This window comes from Dendropsophus ebraccatus, chromosome 4 (genome assembly GCF_027789765.1).
Source record: "Dendropsophus ebraccatus isolate aDenEbr1 chromosome 4, aDenEbr1.pat, whole genome shotgun sequence".
NCBI lineage: Eukaryota > Metazoa > Chordata > Amphibia > Anura > Hylidae > Dendropsophus > Dendropsophus ebraccatus.
In genome coordinates, this window is record NC_091457.1 from 19,660,090 (window position 1) to 19,675,066 (window position 14,977).

Below are 14,977 nucleotides of genomic sequence, written 5' to 3' on the forward strand. Positions count from 1 at the left end.
CATTCCTCAACCTTGCTTTCTCCTCGACTCTTTCCCAATTCAATCTTCCTTCCTTCATGTTGTCTGTCTAATGAAAAAGCAATTCTTGAAAGAAAAGGCTAAGAAAGAAAGTCCTCCTCGTCCGGCTTGAGTTTGCTTTTCATGGACCTTGCCATAAGGTGACTAAAGATGTCCTCTGTAGAACCCATTTTTCTTCTGGAAGAATTTCTGAGAATGTGTCAGTGGACAATCTTCAAAACATCCCGACAGGAAAGTCAATTTTTTCAGAGACTGGAGGGGGCCACATTTTATAGAACGGTCGGGTTCTTCATCAGGAAGCTGAAGCCCGGCGGGGGAAATGCCAAACCGGCAAACAGGTTCTTCCTCGTTAGTATAGTGGTGAGTATCCCCGCCTGTCACGCGGGAGACCGGGGTTCGATTCCCCGACGGGGAGGCTGCAAACCTTATTTTTCCCTCCCCCCCTTCCATTCCTCAACCTTGCTTGCTTCTCCATCGGTCTCTTTTTTCATAAGTCGAAGCGCGAGTGGAGAAATGCCAGGCCACAGAGCAACTTCTTCCTCGTTAGTATAGTGGTGAGTATCCCCGCCTGTCACGCGGGAGACCGGGGTTCGATTCCCCGACGGGGAGGTGTCAAGTTTTTTCATTCCTCAACCTTGCTTTCTCCTCGACTCTTTCCCAATTCAATCTTCCTTCCTTCATGTTGTCTGTCTAATGAAAAAGCAATTCTTGAAAGAAAAGGCTAAGAAAGAAAGTCCTCCTCGTCCGGCTTGAGTTTGCTTTTCATGGACCTTGCCATAAGGTGACTAAAGATGTCCTCTGTAGAACCCATTTTTCTTCTGGAAGAATTTCTGAGAATGTGTCAGTGGACAATCTTCAAAACATCCCGACAGGAAAGTCAATTTTTTCAGAGACTGGAGGGGGCCACATTTTATAGAACGGTCGGGTTCTTCATCAGGAAGCTGAAGCCCGGCGGGGGAAATGCCAAACCGGCAAACAGGTTCTTCCTCGTTAGTATAGTGGTGAGTATCCCCGCCTGTCACGCGGGAGACCGGGGTTCGATTCCCCGACGGGGAGGCTGCAAACCTTATTTTTCCCTCCCCCCCTTCCATTCCTCAACCTTGCTTGCTTCTCCATCGGTCTCTTTTTTCATAAGTCGAAGCGCGAGTGGAGAAATGCCAGGCCACAGAGCAACTTCTTCCTCGTTAGTATAGTGGTGAGTATCCCCGCCTGTCACGCGGGAGACCGGGGTTCGATTCCCCGACGGGGAGGTGTCAAGTTTTTTCATTCCTCAACCTTGCTTTCTCCTCGACTCTTTCCCAATTCAATCTTCCTTCCTTCATGTTGTCTGTCTAATGAAAAAGCAATTCTTGAAAGAAAAGGCTAAGAAAGAAAGTCCTCCTCGTCCGGCTTGAGTTTGCTTTTCATGGACCTTGCCATAAGGTGACTAAAGATGTCCTCTGTAGAACCCATTTTTCTTCTGGAAGAATTTCTGAGAATGTGTCAGTGGACAATCTTCAAAACATCCCGACAGGAAAGTCAATTTTTTCAGAGACTGGAGGGGGCCACATTTTATAGAACGGTCGGGTTCTTCATCAGGAAGCTGAAGCCCGGCGGGGGAAATGCCAAACCGGCAAACAGGTTCTTCCTCGTTAGTATAGTGGTGAGTATCCCCGCCTGTCACGCGGGAGACCGGGGTTCGATTCCCCGACGGGGAGGCTGCAAACCTTATTTTTCCCTCCCCCCCTTCCATTCCTCAACCTTGCTTGCTTCTCCATCGGTCTCTTTTTTCATAAGTCGAAGCGCGAGTGGAGAAATGCCAGGCCACAGAGCAACTTCTTCCTCGTTAGTATAGTGGTGAGTATCCCCGCCTGTCACGCGGGAGACCGGGGTTCGATTCCCCGACGGGGAGGTGTCAAGTTTTTTCATTCCTCAACCTTGCTTTCTCCTCGACTCTTTCCCAATTCAATCTTCCTTCCTTCATGTTGTCTGTCTAATGAAAAAGCAATTCTTGAAAGAAAAGGCTAAGAAAGAAAGTCCTCCTCGTCCGGCTTGAGTTTGCTTTTCATGGACCTTGCCATAAGGTGACTAAAGATGTCCTCTGTAGAACCCATTTTTCTTCTGGAAGAATTTCTGAGAATGTGTCAGTGGACAATCTTCAAAACATCCCGACAGGAAAGTCAATTTTTTCAGAGACTGGAGGGGGCCACATTTTATAGAACGGTCGGGTTCTTCATCAGGAAGCTGAAGCCCGGCGGGGGAAATGCCAAACCGGCAAACAGGTTCTTCCTCGTTAGTATAGTGGTGAGTATCCCCGCCTGTCACGCGGGAGACCGGGGTTCGATTCCCCGACGGGGAGGCTGCAAACCTTATTTTTCCCTCCCCCCCTTCCATTCCTCAACCTTGCTTGCTTCTCCATCGGTCTCTTTTTTCATAAGTCGAAGCGCGAGTGGAGAAATGCCAGGCCACAGAGCAACTTCTTCCTCGTTAGTATAGTGGTGAGTATCCCCGCCTGTCACGCGGGAGACCGGGGTTCGATTCCCCGACGGGGAGGTGTCAAGTTTTTTCATTCCTCAACCTTGCTTTCTCCTCGACTCTTTCCCAATTCAATCTTCCTTCCTTCATGTTGTCTGTCTAATGAAAAAGCAATTCTTGAAAGAAAAGGCTAAGAAAGAAAGTCCTCCTCGTCCGGCTTGAGTTTGCTTTTCATGGACCTTGCCATAAGGTGACTAAAGATGTCCTCTGTAGAACCCATTTTTCTTCTGGAAGAATTTCTGAGAATGTGTCAGTGGACAATCTTCAAAACATCCCGACAGGAAAGTCAATTTTTTCAGAGACTGGAGGGGGCCACATTTTATAGAACGGTCGGGTTCTTCATCAGGAAGCTGAAGCCCGGCGGGGGAAATGCCAAACCGGCAAACAGGTTCTTCCTCGTTAGTATAGTGGTGAGTATCCCCGCCTGTCACGCGGGAGACCGGGGTTCGATTCCCCGACGGGGAGGCTGCAAACCTTATTTTTCCCTCCCCCCCTTCCATTCCTCAACCTTGCTTGCTTCTCCATCGGTCTCTTTTTTCATAAGTCGAAGCGCGAGTGGAGAAATGCCAGGCCACAGAGCAACTTCTTCCTCGTTAGTATAGTGGTGAGTATCCCCGCCTGTCACGCGGGAGACCGGGGTTCGATTCCCCGACGGGGAGGTGTCAAGTTTTTTCATTCCTCAACCTTGCTTTCTCCTCGACTCTTTCCCAATTCAATCTTCCTTCCTTCATGTTGTCTGTCTAATGAAAAAGCAATTCTTGAAAGAAAAGGCTAAGAAAGAAAGTCCTCCTCGTCCGGCTTGAGTTTGCTTTTCATGGACCTTGCCATAAGGTGACTAAAGATGTCCTCTGTAGAACCCATTTTTCTTCTGGAAGAATTTCTGAGAATGTGTCAGTGGACAATCTTCAAAACATCCCGACAGGAAAGTCAATTTTTTCAGAGACTGGAGGGGGCCACATTTTATAGAACGGTCGGGTTCTTCATCAGGAAGCTGAAGCCCGGCGGGGGAAATGCCAAACCGGCAAACAGGTTCTTCCTCGTTAGTATAGTGGTGAGTATCCCCGCCTGTCACGCGGGAGACCGGGGTTCGATTCCCCGACGGGGAGGCTGCAAACCTTATTTTTCCCTCCCCCCCTTCCATTCCTCAACCTTGCTTGCTTCTCCATCGGTCTCTTTTTTCATAAGTCGAAGCGCGAGTGGAGAAATGCCAGGCCACAGAGCAACTTCTTCCTCGTTAGTATAGTGGTGAGTATCCCCGCCTGTCACGCGGGAGACCGGGGTTCGATTCCCCGACGGGGAGGTGTCAAGTTTTTTCATTCCTCAACCTTGCTTTCTCCTCGACTCTTTCCCAATTCAATCTTCCTTCCTTCATGTTGTCTGTCTAATGAAAAAGCAATTCTTGAAAGAAAAGGCTAAGAAAGAAAGTCCTCCTCGTCCGGCTTGAGTTTGCTTTTCATGGACCTTGCCATAAGGTGACTAAAGATGTCCTCTGTAGAACCCATTTTTCTTCTGGAAGAATTTCTGAGAATGTGTCAGTGGACAATCTTCAAAACATCCCGACAGGAAAGTCAATTTTTTCAGAGACTGGAGGGGGCCACATTTTATAGAACGGTCGGGTTCTTCATCAGGAAGCTGAAGCCCGGCGGGGGAAATGCCAAACCGGCAAACAGGTTCTTCCTCGTTAGTATAGTGGTGAGTATCCCCGCCTGTCACGCGGGAGACCGGGGTTCGATTCCCCGACGGGGAGGCTGCAAACCTTATTTTTCCCTCCCCCCCTTCCATTCCTCAACCTTGCTTGCTTCTCCATCGGTCTCTTTTTTCATAAGTCGAAGCGCGAGTGGAGAAATGCCAGGCCACAGAGCAACTTCTTCCTCGTTAGTATAGTGGTGAGTATCCCCGCCTGTCACGCGGGAGACCGGGGTTCGATTCCCCGACGGGGAGGTGTCAAGTTTTTTCATTCCTCAACCTTGCTTTCTCCTCGACTCTTTCCCAATTCAATCTTCCTTCCTTCATGTTGTCTGTCTAATGAAAAAGCAATTCTTGAAAGAAAAGGCTAAGAAAGAAAGTCCTCCTCGTCCGGCTTGAGTTTGCTTTTCATGGACCTTGCCATAAGGTGACTAAAGATGTCCTCTGTAGAACCCATTTTTCTTCTGGAAGAATTTCTGAGAATGTGTCAGTGGACAATCTTCAAAACATCCCGACAGGAAAGTCAATTTTTTCAGAGACTGGAGGGGGCCACATTTTATAGAACGGTCGGGTTCTTCATCAGGAAGCTGAAGCCCGGCGGGGGAAATGCCAAACCGGCAAACAGGTTCTTCCTCGTTAGTATAGTGGTGAGTATCCCCGCCTGTCACGCGGGAGACCGGGGTTCGATTCCCCGACGGGGAGGCTGCAAACCTTATTTTTCCCTCCCCCCCTTCCATTCCTCAACCTTGCTTGCTTCTCCATCGGTCTCTTTTTTCATAAGTCGAAGCGCGAGTGGAGAAATGCCAGGCCACAGAGCAACTTCTTCCTCGTTAGTATAGTGGTGAGTATCCCCGCCTGTCACGCGGGAGACCGGGGTTCGATTCCCCGACGGGGAGGTGTCAAGTTTTTTCATTCCTCAACCTTGCTTTCTCCTCGACTCTTTCCCAATTCAATCTTCCTTCCTTCATGTTGTCTGTCTAATGAAAAAGCAATTCTTGAAAGAAAAGGCTAAGAAAGAAAGTCCTCCTCGTCCGGCTTGAGTTTGCTTTTCATGGACCTTGCCATAAGGTGACTAAAGATGTCCTCTGTAGAACCCATTTTTCTTCTGGAAGAATTTCTGAGAATGTGTCAGTGGACAATCTTCAAAACATCCCGACAGGAAAGTCAATTTTTTCAGAGACTGGAGGGGGCCACATTTTATAGAACGGTCGGGTTCTTCATCAGGAAGCTGAAGCCCGGCGGGGGAAATGCCAAACCGGCAAACAGGTTCTTCCTCGTTAGTATAGTGGTGAGTATCCCCGCCTGTCACGCGGGAGACCGGGGTTCGATTCCCCGACGGGGAGGCTGCAAACCTTATTTTTCCCTCCCCCCCTTCCATTCCTCAACCTTGCTTGCTTCTCCATCGGTCTCTTTTTTCATAAGTCGAAGCGCGAGTGGAGAAATGCCAGGCCACAGAGCAACTTCTTCCTCGTTAGTATAGTGGTGAGTATCCCCGCCTGTCACGCGGGAGACCGGGGTTCGATTCCCCGACGGGGAGGTGTCAAGTTTTTTCATTCCTCAACCTTGCTTTCTCCTCGACTCTTTCCCAATTCAATCTTCCTTCCTTCATGTTGTCTGTCTAATGAAAAAGCAATTCTTGAAAGAAAAGGCTAAGAAAGAAAGTCCTCCTCGTCCGGCTTGAGTTTGCTTTTCATGGACCTTGCCATAAGGTGACTAAAGATGTCCTCTGTAGAACCCATTTTTCTTCTGGAAGAATTTCTGAGAATGTGTCAGTGGACAATCTTCAAAACATCCCGACAGGAAAGTCAATTTTTTCAGAGACTGGAGGGGGCCACATTTTATAGAACGGTCGGGTTCTTCATCAGGAAGCTGAAGCCCGGCGGGGGAAATGCCAAACCGGCAAACAGGTTCTTCCTCGTTAGTATAGTGGTGAGTATCCCCGCCTGTCACGCGGGAGACCGGGGTTCGATTCCCCGACGGGGAGGCTGCAAACCTTATTTTTCCCTCCCCCCCTTCCATTCCTCAACCTTGCTTGCTTCTCCATCGGTCTCTTTTTTCATAAGTCGAAGCGCGAGTGGAGAAATGCCAGGCCACAGAGCAACTTCTTCCTCGTTAGTATAGTGGTGAGTATCCCCGCCTGTCACGCGGGAGACCGGGGTTCGATTCCCCGACGGGGAGGTGTCAAGTTTTTTCATTCCTCAACCTTGCTTTCTCCTCGACTCTTTCCCAATTCAATCTTCCTTCCTTCATGTTGTCTGTCTAATGAAAAAGCAATTCTTGAAAGAAAAGGCTAAGAAAGAAAGTCCTCCTCGTCCGGCTTGAGTTTGCTTTTCATGGACCTTGCCATAAGGTGACTAAAGATGTCCTCTGTAGAACCCATTTTTCTTCTGGAAGAATTTCTGAGAATGTGTCAGTGGACAATCTTCAAAACATCCCGACAGGAAAGTCAATTTTTTCAGAGACTGGAGGGGGCCACATTTTATAGAACGGTCGGGTTCTTCATCAGGAAGCTGAAGCCCGGCGGGGGAAATGCCAAACCGGCAAACAGGTTCTTCCTCGTTAGTATAGTGGTGAGTATCCCCGCCTGTCACGCGGGAGACCGGGGTTCGATTCCCCGACGGGGAGGCTGCAAACCTTATTTTTCCCTCCCCCCCTTCCATTCCTCAACCTTGCTTGCTTCTCCATCGGTCTCTTTTTTCATAAGTCGAAGCGCGAGTGGAGAAATGCCAGGCCACAGAGCAACTTCTTCCTCGTTAGTATAGTGGTGAGTATCCCCGCCTGTCACGCGGGAGACCGGGGTTCGATTCCCCGACGGGGAGGTGTCAAGTTTTTTCATTCCTCAACCTTGCTTTCTCCTCGACTCTTTCCCAATTCAATCTTCCTTCCTTCATGTTGTCTGTCTAATGAAAAAGCAATTCTTGAAAGAAAAGGCTAAGAAAGAAAGTCCTCCTCGTCCGGCTTGAGTTTGCTTTTCATGGACCTTGCCATAAGGTGACTAAAGATGTCCTCTGTAGAACCCATTTTTCTTCTGGAAGAATTTCTGAGAATGTGTCAGTGGACAATCTTCAAAACATCCCGACAGGAAAGTCAATTTTTTCAGAGACTGGAGGGGGCCACATTTTATAGAACGGTCGGGTTCTTCATCAGGAAGCTGAAGCCCGGCGGGGGAAATGCCAAACCGGCAAACAGGTTCTTCCTCGTTAGTATAGTGGTGAGTATCCCCGCCTGTCACGCGGGAGACCGGGGTTCGATTCCCCGACGGGGAGGCTGCAAACCTTATTTTTCCCTCCCCCCCTTCCATTCCTCAACCTTGCTTGCTTCTCCATCGGTCTCTTTTTTCATAAGTCGAAGCGCGAGTGGAGAAATGCCAGGCCACAGAGCAACTTCTTCCTCGTTAGTATAGTGGTGAGTATCCCCGCCTGTCACGCGGGAGACCGGGGTTCGATTCCCCGACGGGGAGGTGTCAAGTTTTTTCATTCCTCAACCTTGCTTTCTCCTCGACTCTTTCCCAATTCAATCTTCCTTCCTTCATGTTGTCTGTCTAATGAAAAAGCAATTCTTGAAAGAAAAGGCTAAGAAAGAAAGTCCTCCTCGTCCGGCTTGAGTTTGCTTTTCATGGACCTTGCCATAAGGTGACTAAAGATGTCCTCTGTAGAACCCATTTTTCTTCTGGAAGAATTTCTGAGAATGTGTCAGTGGACAATCTTCAAAACATCCCGACAGGAAAGTCAATTTTTTCAGAGACTGGAGGGGGCCACATTTTATAGAACGGTCGGGTTCTTCATCAGGAAGCTGAAGCCCGGCGGGGGAAATGCCAAACCGGCAAACAGGTTCTTCCTCGTTAGTATAGTGGTGAGTATCCCCGCCTGTCACGCGGGAGACCGGGGTTCGATTCCCCGACGGGGAGGCTGCAAACCTTATTTTTCCCTCCCCCCCTTCCATTCCTCAACCTTGCTTGCTTCTCCATCGGTCTCTTTTTTCATAAGTCGAAGCGCGAGTGGAGAAATGCCAGGCCACAGAGCAACTTCTTCCTCGTTAGTATAGTGGTGAGTATCCCCGCCTGTCACGCGGGAGACCGGGGTTCGATTCCCCGACGGGGAGGTGTCAAGTTTTTTCATTCCTCAACCTTGCTTTCTCCTCGACTCTTTCCCAATTCAATCTTCCTTCCTTCATGTTGTCTGTCTAATGAAAAAGCAATTCTTGAAAGAAAAGGCTAAGAAAGAAAGTCCTCCTCGTCCGGCTTGAGTTTGCTTTTCATGGACCTTGCCATAAGGTGACTAAAGATGTCCTCTGTAGAACCCATTTTTCTTCTGGAAGAATTTCTGAGAATGTGTCAGTGGACAATCTTCAAAACATCCCGACAGGAAAGTCAATTTTTTCAGAGACTGGAGGGGGCCACATTTTATAGAACGGTCGGGTTCTTCATCAGGAAGCTGAAGCCCGGCGGGGGAAATGCCAAACCGGCAAACAGGTTCTTCCTCGTTAGTATAGTGGTGAGTATCCCCGCCTGTCACGCGGGAGACCGGGGTTCGATTCCCCGACGGGGAGGCTGCAAACCTTATTTTTCCCTCCCCCCCTTCCATTCCTCAACCTTGCTTGCTTCTCCATCGGTCTCTTTTTTCATAAGTCGAAGCGCGAGTGGAGAAATGCCAGGCCACAGAGCAACTTCTTCCTCGTTAGTATAGTGGTGAGTATCCCCGCCTGTCACGCGGGAGACCGGGGTTCGATTCCCCGACGGGGAGGTGTCAAGTTTTTTCATTCCTCAACCTTGCTTTCTCCTCGACTCTTTCCCAATTCAATCTTCCTTCCTTCATGTTGTCTGTCTAATGAAAAAGCAATTCTTGAAAGAAAAGGCTAAGAAAGAAAGTCCTCCTCGTCCGGCTTGAGTTTGCTTTTCATGGACCTTGCCATAAGGTGACTAAAGATGTCCTCTGTAGAACCCATTTTTCTTCTGGAAGAATTTCTGAGAATGTGTCAGTGGACAATCTTCAAAACATCCCGACAGGAAAGTCAATTTTTTCAGAGACTGGAGGGGGCCACATTTTATAGAACGGTCGGGTTCTTCATCAGGAAGCTGAAGCCCGGCGGGGGAAATGCCAAACCGGCAAACAGGTTCTTCCTCGTTAGTATAGTGGTGAGTATCCCCGCCTGTCACGCGGGAGACCGGGGTTCGATTCCCCGACGGGGAGGCTGCAAACCTTATTTTTCCCTCCCCCCCTTCCATTCCTCAACCTTGCTTGCTTCTCCATCGGTCTCTTTTTTCATAAGTCGAAGCGCGAGTGGAGAAATGCCAGGCCACAGAGCAACTTCTTCCTCGTTAGTATAGTGGTGAGTATCCCCGCCTGTCACGCGGGAGACCGGGGTTCGATTCCCCGACGGGGAGGTGTCAAGTTTTTTCATTCCTCAACCTTGCTTTCTCCTCGACTCTTTCCCAATTCAATCTTCCTTCCTTCATGTTGTCTGTCTAATGAAAAAGCAATTCTTGAAAGAAAAGGCTAAGAAAGAAAGTCCTCCTCGTCCGGCTTGAGTTTGCTTTTCATGGACCTTGCCATAAGGTGACTAAAGATGTCCTCTGTAGAACCCATTTTTCTTCTGGAAGAATTTCTGAGAATGTGTCAGTGGACAATCTTCAAAACATCCCGACAGGAAAGTCAATTTTTTCAGAGACTGGAGGGGGCCACATTTTATAGAACGGTCGGGTTCTTCATCAGGAAGCTGAAGCCCGGCGGGGGAAATGCCAAACCGGCAAACAGGTTCTTCCTCGTTAGTATAGTGGTGAGTATCCCCGCCTGTCACGCGGGAGACCGGGGTTCGATTCCCCGACGGGGAGGCTGCAAACCTTATTTTTCCCTCCCCCCCTTCCATTCCTCAACCTTGCTTGCTTCTCCATCGGTCTCTTTTTTCATAAGTCGAAGCGCGAGTGGAGAAATGCCAGGCCACAGAGCAACTTCTTCCTCGTTAGTATAGTGGTGAGTATCCCCGCCTGTCACGCGGGAGACCGGGGTTCGATTCCCCGACGGGGAGGTGTCAAGTTTTTTCATTCCTCAACCTTGCTTTCTCCTCGACTCTTTCCCAATTCAATCTTCCTTCCTTCATGTTGTCTGTCTAATGAAAAAGCAATTCTTGAAAGAAAAGGCTAAGAAAGAAAGTCCTCCTCGTCCGGCTTGAGTTTGCTTTTCATGGACCTTGCCATAAGGTGACTAAAGATGTCCTCTGTAGAACCCATTTTTCTTCTGGAAGAATTTCTGAGAATGTGTCAGTGGACAATCTTCAAAACATCCCGACAGGAAAGTCAATTTTTTCAGAGACTGGAGGGGGCCACATTTTATAGAACGGTCGGGTTCTTCATCAGGAAGCTGAAGCCCGGCGGGGGAAATGCCAAACCGGCAAACAGGTTCTTCCTCGTTAGTATAGTGGTGAGTATCCCCGCCTGTCACGCGGGAGACCGGGGTTCGATTCCCCGACGGGGAGGCTGCAAACCTTATTTTTCCCTCCCCCCCTTCCATTCCTCAACCTTGCTTGCTTCTCCATCGGTCTCTTTTTTCATAAGTCGAAGCGCGAGTGGAGAAATGCCAGGCCACAGAGCAACTTCTTCCTCGTTAGTATAGTGGTGAGTATCCCCGCCTGTCACGCGGGAGACCGGGGTTCGATTCCCCGACGGGGAGGTGTCAAGTTTTTTCATTCCTCAACCTTGCTTTCTCCTCGACTCTTTCCCAATTCAATCTTCCTTCCTTCATGTTGTCTGTCTAATGAAAAAGCAATTCTTGAAAGAAAAGGCTAAGAAAGAAAGTCCTCCTCGTCCGGCTTGAGTTTGCTTTTCATGGACCTTGCCATAAGGTGACTAAAGATGTCCTCTGTAGAACCCATTTTTCTTCTGGAAGAATTTCTGAGAATGTGTCAGTGGACAATCTTCAAAACATCCCGACAGGAAAGTCAATTTTTTCAGAGACTGGAGGGGGCCACATTTTATAGAACGGTCGGGTTCTTCATCAGGAAGCTGAAGCCCGGCGGGGGAAATGCCAAACCGGCAAACAGGTTCTTCCTCGTTAGTATAGTGGTGAGTATCCCCGCCTGTCACGCGGGAGACCGGGGTTCGATTCCCCGACGGGGAGGCTGCAAACCTTATTTTTCCCTCCCCCCCTTCCATTCCTCAACCTTGCTTGCTTCTCCATCGGTCTCTTTTTTCATAAGTCGAAGCGCGAGTGGAGAAATGCCAGGCCACAGAGCAACTTCTTCCTCGTTAGTATAGTGGTGAGTATCCCCGCCTGTCACGCGGGAGACCGGGGTTCGATTCCCCGACGGGGAGGTGTCAAGTTTTTTCATTCCTCAACCTTGCTTTCTCCTCGACTCTTTCCCAATTCAATCTTCCTTCCTTCATGTTGTCTGTCTAATGAAAAAGCAATTCTTGAAAGAAAAGGCTAAGAAAGAAAGTCCTCCTCGTCCGGCTTGAGTTTGCTTTTCATGGACCTTGCCATAAGGTGACTAAAGATGTCCTCTGTAGAACCCATTTTTCTTCTGGAAGAATTTCTGAGAATGTGTCAGTGGACAATCTTCAAAACATCCCGACAGGAAAGTCAATTTTTTCAGAGACTGGAGGGGGCCACATTTTATAGAACGGTCGGGTTCTTCATCAGGAAGCTGAAGCCCGGCGGGGGAAATGCCAAACCGGCAAACAGGTTCTTCCTCGTTAGTATAGTGGTGAGTATCCCCGCCTGTCACGCGGGAGACCGGGGTTCGATTCCCCGACGGGGAGGCTGCAAACCTTATTTTTCCCTCCCCCCCTTCCATTCCTCAACCTTGCTTGCTTCTCCATCGGTCTCTTTTTTCATAAGTCGAAGCGCGAGTGGAGAAATGCCAGGCCACAGAGCAACTTCTTCCTCGTTAGTATAGTGGTGAGTATCCCCGCCTGTCACGCGGGAGACCGGGGTTCGATTCCCCGACGGGGAGGTGTCAAGTTTTTTCATTCCTCAACCTTGCTTTCTCCTCGACTCTTTCCCAATTCAATCTTCCTTCCTTCATGTTGTCTGTCTAATGAAAAAGCAATTCTTGAAAGAAAAGGCTAAGAAAGAAAGTCCTCCTCGTCCGGCTTGAGTTTGCTTTTCATGGACCTTGCCATAAGGTGACTAAAGATGTCCTCTGTAGAACCCATTTTTCTTCTGGAAGAATTTCTGAGAATGTGTCAGTGGACAATCTTCAAAACATCCCGACAGGAAAGTCAATTTTTTCAGAGACTGGAGGGGGCCACATTTTATAGAACGGTCGGGTTCTTCATCAGGAAGCTGAAGCCCGGCGGGGGAAATGCCAAACCGGCAAACAGGTTCTTCCTCGTTAGTATAGTGGTGAGTATCCCCGCCTGTCACGCGGGAGACCGGGGTTCGATTCCCCGACGGGGAGGCTGCAAACCTTATTTTTCCCTCCCCCCCTTCCATTCCTCAACCTTGCTTGCTTCTCCATCGGTCTCTTTTTTCATAAGTCGAAGCGCGAGTGGAGAAATGCCAGGCCACAGAGCAACTTCTTCCTCGTTAGTATAGTGGTGAGTATCCCCGCCTGTCACGCGGGAGACCGGGGTTCGATTCCCCGACGGGGAGGTGTCAAGTTTTTTCATTCCTCAACCTTGCTTTCTCCTCGACTCTTTCCCAATTCAATCTTCCTTCCTTCATGTTGTCTGTCTAATGAAAAAGCAATTCTTGAAAGAAAAGGCTAAGAAAGAAAGTCCTCCTCGTCCGGCTTGAGTTTGCTTTTCATGGACCTTGCCATAAGGTGACTAAAGATGTCCTCTGTAGAACCCATTTTTCTTCTGGAAGAATTTCTGAGAATGTGTCAGTGGACAATCTTCAAAACATCCCGACAGGAAAGTCAATTTTTTCAGAGACTGGAGGGGGCCACATTTTATAGAACGGTCGGGTTCTTCATCAGGAAGCTGAAGCCCGGCGGGGGAAATGCCAAACCGGCAAACAGGTTCTTCCTCGTTAGTATAGTGGTGAGTATCCCCGCCTGTCACGCGGGAGACCGGGGTTCGATTCCCCGACGGGGAGGCTGCAAACCTTATTTTTCCCTCCCCCCCTTCCATTCCTCAACCTTGCTTGCTTCTCCATCGGTCTCTTTTTTCATAAGTCGAAGCGCGAGTGGAGAAATGCCAGGCCACAGAGCAACTTCTTCCTCGTTAGTATAGTGGTGAGTATCCCCGCCTGTCACGCGGGAGACCGGGGTTCGATTCCCCGACGGGGAGGTGTCAAGTTTTTTCATTCCTCAACCTTGCTTTCTCCTCGACTCTTTCCCAATTCAATCTTCCTTCCTTCATGTTGTCTGTCTAATGAAAAAGCAATTCTTGAAAGAAAAGGCTAAGAAAGAAAGTCCTCCTCGTCCGGCTTGAGTTTGCTTTTCATGGACCTTGCCATAAGGTGACTAAAGATGTCCTCTGTAGAACCCATTTTTCTTCTGGAAGAATTTCTGAGAATGTGTCAGTGGACAATCTTCAAAACATCCCGACAGGAAAGTCAATTTTTTCAGAGACTGGAGGGGGCCACATTTTATAGAACGGTCGGGTTCTTCATCAGGAAGCTGAAGCCCGGCGGGGGAAATGCCAAACCGGCAAACAGGTTCTTCCTCGTTAGTATAGTGGTGAGTATCCCCGCCTGTCACGCGGGAGACCGGGGTTCGATTCCCCGACGGGGAGGCTGCAAACCTTATTTTTCCCTCCCCCCCTTCCATTCCTCAACCTTGCTTGCTTCTCCATCGGTCTCTTTTTTCATAAGTCGAAGCGCGAGTGGAGAAATGCCAGGCCACAGAGCAACTTCTTCCTCGTTAGTATAGTGGTGAGTATCCCCGCCTGTCACGCGGGAGACCGGGGTTCGATTCCCCGACGGGGAGGTGTCAAGTTTTTTCATTCCTCAACCTTGCTTTCTCCTCGACTCTTTCCCAATTCAATCTTCCTTCCTTCATGTTGTCTGTCTAATGAAAAAGCAATTCTTGAAAGAAAAGGCTAAGAAAGAAAGTCCTCCTCGTCCGGCTTGAGTTTGCTTTTCATGGACCTTGCCATAAGGTGACTAAAGATGTCCTCTGTAGAACCCATTTTTCTTCTGGAAGAATTTCTGAGAATGTGTCAGTGGACAATCTTCAAAACATCCCGACAGGAAAGTCAATTTTTTCAGAGACTGGAGGGGGCCACATTTTATAGAACGGTCGGGTTCTTCATCAGGAAGCTGAAGCCCGGCGGGGGAAATGCCAAACCGGCAAACAGGTTCTTCCTCGTTAGTATAGTGGTGAGTATCCCCGCCTGTCACGCGGGAGACCGGGGTTCGATTCCCCGACGGGGAGGCTGCAAACCTTATTTTTCCCTCCCCCCCTTCCATTCCTCAACCTTGCTTGCTTCTCCATCGGTCTCTTTTTTCATAAGTCGAAGCGCGAGTGGAGAAATGCCAGGCCACAGAGCAACTTCTTCCTCGTTAGTATAGTGGTGAGTATCCCCGCCTGTCACGCGGGAGACCGGGGTTCGATTCCCCGACGGGGAGGTGTCAAGTTTTTTCATTCCTCAACCTTGCTTTCTCCTCGACTCTTTCCCAATTCAATCTTCCTTCCTTCATGTTGTCTGTCTAATGAAAAAGCAATTCTTGAAAGAAAAGGCTAAGAAAGAAAGTCCTCCTCGTCCGGCTTGAGTTTGCTTTTCATGGACCTTGCCATAAGGTGACTAAAGATGTCCTCTGTAGAACCCATTTTTCTTCTGGAAGAATTTCTGAGAATGTGTCAGTGGACAATCTTC

The 14,977-nt window shown here is 49.0% G+C and overlaps 46 non-coding genes across 46 annotated transcripts; all 46 read left to right on the forward strand.

Annotated features, from left to right (window-relative positions):
• Positions 1-361: 361 nt before the first annotated feature.
• TRNAD-GUC (transfer RNA aspartic acid (anticodon GUC)) lies at positions 362-433 on the forward strand. Its single transcript has one exon. It is a non-coding gene; the product is annotated as a tRNA-Asp (tRNA).
• A 122-nt stretch (positions 434-555) lies between these two features.
• On the forward strand, positions 556-627 carry TRNAD-GUC (transfer RNA aspartic acid (anticodon GUC)). Its single transcript has one exon. It is a non-coding gene; the product is annotated as a tRNA-Asp (tRNA).
• Positions 628-1,002: 375 nt separating this feature from the next.
• TRNAD-GUC (transfer RNA aspartic acid (anticodon GUC)) lies at positions 1,003-1,074 on the forward strand. The gene has a single exon. It is a non-coding gene; the product is annotated as a tRNA-Asp (tRNA).
• A 122-nt stretch (positions 1,075-1,196) lies between these two features.
• On the forward strand, positions 1,197-1,268 carry TRNAD-GUC (transfer RNA aspartic acid (anticodon GUC)). The gene has a single exon. It is a non-coding gene; the product is annotated as a tRNA-Asp (tRNA).
• Positions 1,269-1,643: 375 nt separating this feature from the next.
• Positions 1,644-1,715, forward strand: TRNAD-GUC (transfer RNA aspartic acid (anticodon GUC)). The gene has a single exon. It is a non-coding gene; the product is annotated as a tRNA-Asp (tRNA).
• A 122-nt stretch (positions 1,716-1,837) lies between these two features.
• On the forward strand, positions 1,838-1,909 carry TRNAD-GUC (transfer RNA aspartic acid (anticodon GUC)). Its single transcript has one exon. It is a non-coding gene; the product is annotated as a tRNA-Asp (tRNA).
• A 375-nt stretch (positions 1,910-2,284) lies between these two features.
• On the forward strand, positions 2,285-2,356 carry TRNAD-GUC (transfer RNA aspartic acid (anticodon GUC)). The gene has a single exon. It is a non-coding gene; the product is annotated as a tRNA-Asp (tRNA).
• A 122-nt stretch (positions 2,357-2,478) lies between these two features.
• Positions 2,479-2,550, forward strand: TRNAD-GUC (transfer RNA aspartic acid (anticodon GUC)). The gene has a single exon. It is a non-coding gene; the product is annotated as a tRNA-Asp (tRNA).
• Positions 2,551-2,925: 375 nt separating this feature from the next.
• Positions 2,926-2,997, forward strand: TRNAD-GUC (transfer RNA aspartic acid (anticodon GUC)). The gene has a single exon. It is a non-coding gene; the product is annotated as a tRNA-Asp (tRNA).
• A 122-nt stretch (positions 2,998-3,119) lies between these two features.
• On the forward strand, positions 3,120-3,191 carry TRNAD-GUC (transfer RNA aspartic acid (anticodon GUC)). The gene has a single exon. It is a non-coding gene; the product is annotated as a tRNA-Asp (tRNA).
• Positions 3,192-3,566: 375 nt separating this feature from the next.
• On the forward strand, positions 3,567-3,638 carry TRNAD-GUC (transfer RNA aspartic acid (anticodon GUC)). The gene has a single exon. It is a non-coding gene; the product is annotated as a tRNA-Asp (tRNA).
• A 122-nt stretch (positions 3,639-3,760) lies between these two features.
• On the forward strand, positions 3,761-3,832 carry TRNAD-GUC (transfer RNA aspartic acid (anticodon GUC)). Its single transcript has one exon. It is a non-coding gene; the product is annotated as a tRNA-Asp (tRNA).
• Positions 3,833-4,207: 375 nt separating this feature from the next.
• On the forward strand, positions 4,208-4,279 carry TRNAD-GUC (transfer RNA aspartic acid (anticodon GUC)). Its single transcript has one exon. It is a non-coding gene; the product is annotated as a tRNA-Asp (tRNA).
• Positions 4,280-4,401: 122 nt separating this feature from the next.
• Positions 4,402-4,473, forward strand: TRNAD-GUC (transfer RNA aspartic acid (anticodon GUC)). The gene has a single exon. It is a non-coding gene; the product is annotated as a tRNA-Asp (tRNA).
• A 375-nt stretch (positions 4,474-4,848) lies between these two features.
• TRNAD-GUC (transfer RNA aspartic acid (anticodon GUC)) lies at positions 4,849-4,920 on the forward strand. Its single transcript has one exon. It is a non-coding gene; the product is annotated as a tRNA-Asp (tRNA).
• Positions 4,921-5,042: 122 nt separating this feature from the next.
• TRNAD-GUC (transfer RNA aspartic acid (anticodon GUC)) lies at positions 5,043-5,114 on the forward strand. The gene has a single exon. It is a non-coding gene; the product is annotated as a tRNA-Asp (tRNA).
• A 375-nt stretch (positions 5,115-5,489) lies between these two features.
• On the forward strand, positions 5,490-5,561 carry TRNAD-GUC (transfer RNA aspartic acid (anticodon GUC)). The gene has a single exon. It is a non-coding gene; the product is annotated as a tRNA-Asp (tRNA).
• A 122-nt stretch (positions 5,562-5,683) lies between these two features.
• On the forward strand, positions 5,684-5,755 carry TRNAD-GUC (transfer RNA aspartic acid (anticodon GUC)). Its single transcript has one exon. It is a non-coding gene; the product is annotated as a tRNA-Asp (tRNA).
• Positions 5,756-6,130: 375 nt separating this feature from the next.
• TRNAD-GUC (transfer RNA aspartic acid (anticodon GUC)) lies at positions 6,131-6,202 on the forward strand. Its single transcript has one exon. It is a non-coding gene; the product is annotated as a tRNA-Asp (tRNA).
• Positions 6,203-6,324: 122 nt separating this feature from the next.
• On the forward strand, positions 6,325-6,396 carry TRNAD-GUC (transfer RNA aspartic acid (anticodon GUC)). Its single transcript has one exon. It is a non-coding gene; the product is annotated as a tRNA-Asp (tRNA).
• Positions 6,397-6,771: 375 nt separating this feature from the next.
• TRNAD-GUC (transfer RNA aspartic acid (anticodon GUC)) lies at positions 6,772-6,843 on the forward strand. Its single transcript has one exon. It is a non-coding gene; the product is annotated as a tRNA-Asp (tRNA).
• A 122-nt stretch (positions 6,844-6,965) lies between these two features.
• Positions 6,966-7,037, forward strand: TRNAD-GUC (transfer RNA aspartic acid (anticodon GUC)). Its single transcript has one exon. It is a non-coding gene; the product is annotated as a tRNA-Asp (tRNA).
• Positions 7,038-7,412: 375 nt separating this feature from the next.
• Positions 7,413-7,484, forward strand: TRNAD-GUC (transfer RNA aspartic acid (anticodon GUC)). Its single transcript has one exon. It is a non-coding gene; the product is annotated as a tRNA-Asp (tRNA).
• Positions 7,485-7,606: 122 nt separating this feature from the next.
• Positions 7,607-7,678, forward strand: TRNAD-GUC (transfer RNA aspartic acid (anticodon GUC)). Its single transcript has one exon. It is a non-coding gene; the product is annotated as a tRNA-Asp (tRNA).
• Positions 7,679-8,053: 375 nt separating this feature from the next.
• TRNAD-GUC (transfer RNA aspartic acid (anticodon GUC)) lies at positions 8,054-8,125 on the forward strand. Its single transcript has one exon. It is a non-coding gene; the product is annotated as a tRNA-Asp (tRNA).
• A 122-nt stretch (positions 8,126-8,247) lies between these two features.
• Positions 8,248-8,319, forward strand: TRNAD-GUC (transfer RNA aspartic acid (anticodon GUC)). The gene has a single exon. It is a non-coding gene; the product is annotated as a tRNA-Asp (tRNA).
• Positions 8,320-8,694: 375 nt separating this feature from the next.
• TRNAD-GUC (transfer RNA aspartic acid (anticodon GUC)) lies at positions 8,695-8,766 on the forward strand. Its single transcript has one exon. It is a non-coding gene; the product is annotated as a tRNA-Asp (tRNA).
• A 122-nt stretch (positions 8,767-8,888) lies between these two features.
• On the forward strand, positions 8,889-8,960 carry TRNAD-GUC (transfer RNA aspartic acid (anticodon GUC)). The gene has a single exon. It is a non-coding gene; the product is annotated as a tRNA-Asp (tRNA).
• A 375-nt stretch (positions 8,961-9,335) lies between these two features.
• Positions 9,336-9,407, forward strand: TRNAD-GUC (transfer RNA aspartic acid (anticodon GUC)). The gene has a single exon. It is a non-coding gene; the product is annotated as a tRNA-Asp (tRNA).
• Positions 9,408-9,529: 122 nt separating this feature from the next.
• TRNAD-GUC (transfer RNA aspartic acid (anticodon GUC)) lies at positions 9,530-9,601 on the forward strand. Its single transcript has one exon. It is a non-coding gene; the product is annotated as a tRNA-Asp (tRNA).
• A 375-nt stretch (positions 9,602-9,976) lies between these two features.
• TRNAD-GUC (transfer RNA aspartic acid (anticodon GUC)) lies at positions 9,977-10,048 on the forward strand. Its single transcript has one exon. It is a non-coding gene; the product is annotated as a tRNA-Asp (tRNA).
• A 122-nt stretch (positions 10,049-10,170) lies between these two features.
• On the forward strand, positions 10,171-10,242 carry TRNAD-GUC (transfer RNA aspartic acid (anticodon GUC)). Its single transcript has one exon. It is a non-coding gene; the product is annotated as a tRNA-Asp (tRNA).
• Positions 10,243-10,617: 375 nt separating this feature from the next.
• TRNAD-GUC (transfer RNA aspartic acid (anticodon GUC)) lies at positions 10,618-10,689 on the forward strand. The gene has a single exon. It is a non-coding gene; the product is annotated as a tRNA-Asp (tRNA).
• A 122-nt stretch (positions 10,690-10,811) lies between these two features.
• Positions 10,812-10,883, forward strand: TRNAD-GUC (transfer RNA aspartic acid (anticodon GUC)). The gene has a single exon. It is a non-coding gene; the product is annotated as a tRNA-Asp (tRNA).
• Positions 10,884-11,258: 375 nt separating this feature from the next.
• TRNAD-GUC (transfer RNA aspartic acid (anticodon GUC)) lies at positions 11,259-11,330 on the forward strand. Its single transcript has one exon. It is a non-coding gene; the product is annotated as a tRNA-Asp (tRNA).
• Positions 11,331-11,452: 122 nt separating this feature from the next.
• TRNAD-GUC (transfer RNA aspartic acid (anticodon GUC)) lies at positions 11,453-11,524 on the forward strand. The gene has a single exon. It is a non-coding gene; the product is annotated as a tRNA-Asp (tRNA).
• Positions 11,525-11,899: 375 nt separating this feature from the next.
• On the forward strand, positions 11,900-11,971 carry TRNAD-GUC (transfer RNA aspartic acid (anticodon GUC)). The gene has a single exon. It is a non-coding gene; the product is annotated as a tRNA-Asp (tRNA).
• A 122-nt stretch (positions 11,972-12,093) lies between these two features.
• On the forward strand, positions 12,094-12,165 carry TRNAD-GUC (transfer RNA aspartic acid (anticodon GUC)). The gene has a single exon. It is a non-coding gene; the product is annotated as a tRNA-Asp (tRNA).
• A 375-nt stretch (positions 12,166-12,540) lies between these two features.
• Positions 12,541-12,612, forward strand: TRNAD-GUC (transfer RNA aspartic acid (anticodon GUC)). The gene has a single exon. It is a non-coding gene; the product is annotated as a tRNA-Asp (tRNA).
• A 122-nt stretch (positions 12,613-12,734) lies between these two features.
• Positions 12,735-12,806, forward strand: TRNAD-GUC (transfer RNA aspartic acid (anticodon GUC)). Its single transcript has one exon. It is a non-coding gene; the product is annotated as a tRNA-Asp (tRNA).
• A 375-nt stretch (positions 12,807-13,181) lies between these two features.
• On the forward strand, positions 13,182-13,253 carry TRNAD-GUC (transfer RNA aspartic acid (anticodon GUC)). The gene has a single exon. It is a non-coding gene; the product is annotated as a tRNA-Asp (tRNA).
• A 122-nt stretch (positions 13,254-13,375) lies between these two features.
• On the forward strand, positions 13,376-13,447 carry TRNAD-GUC (transfer RNA aspartic acid (anticodon GUC)). Its single transcript has one exon. It is a non-coding gene; the product is annotated as a tRNA-Asp (tRNA).
• A 375-nt stretch (positions 13,448-13,822) lies between these two features.
• TRNAD-GUC (transfer RNA aspartic acid (anticodon GUC)) lies at positions 13,823-13,894 on the forward strand. Its single transcript has one exon. It is a non-coding gene; the product is annotated as a tRNA-Asp (tRNA).
• A 122-nt stretch (positions 13,895-14,016) lies between these two features.
• On the forward strand, positions 14,017-14,088 carry TRNAD-GUC (transfer RNA aspartic acid (anticodon GUC)). Its single transcript has one exon. It is a non-coding gene; the product is annotated as a tRNA-Asp (tRNA).
• A 375-nt stretch (positions 14,089-14,463) lies between these two features.
• TRNAD-GUC (transfer RNA aspartic acid (anticodon GUC)) lies at positions 14,464-14,535 on the forward strand. The gene has a single exon. It is a non-coding gene; the product is annotated as a tRNA-Asp (tRNA).
• Positions 14,536-14,657: 122 nt separating this feature from the next.
• On the forward strand, positions 14,658-14,729 carry TRNAD-GUC (transfer RNA aspartic acid (anticodon GUC)). The gene has a single exon. It is a non-coding gene; the product is annotated as a tRNA-Asp (tRNA).
• The last annotated feature ends 248 nt before the right edge of the window (positions 14,730-14,977 follow it).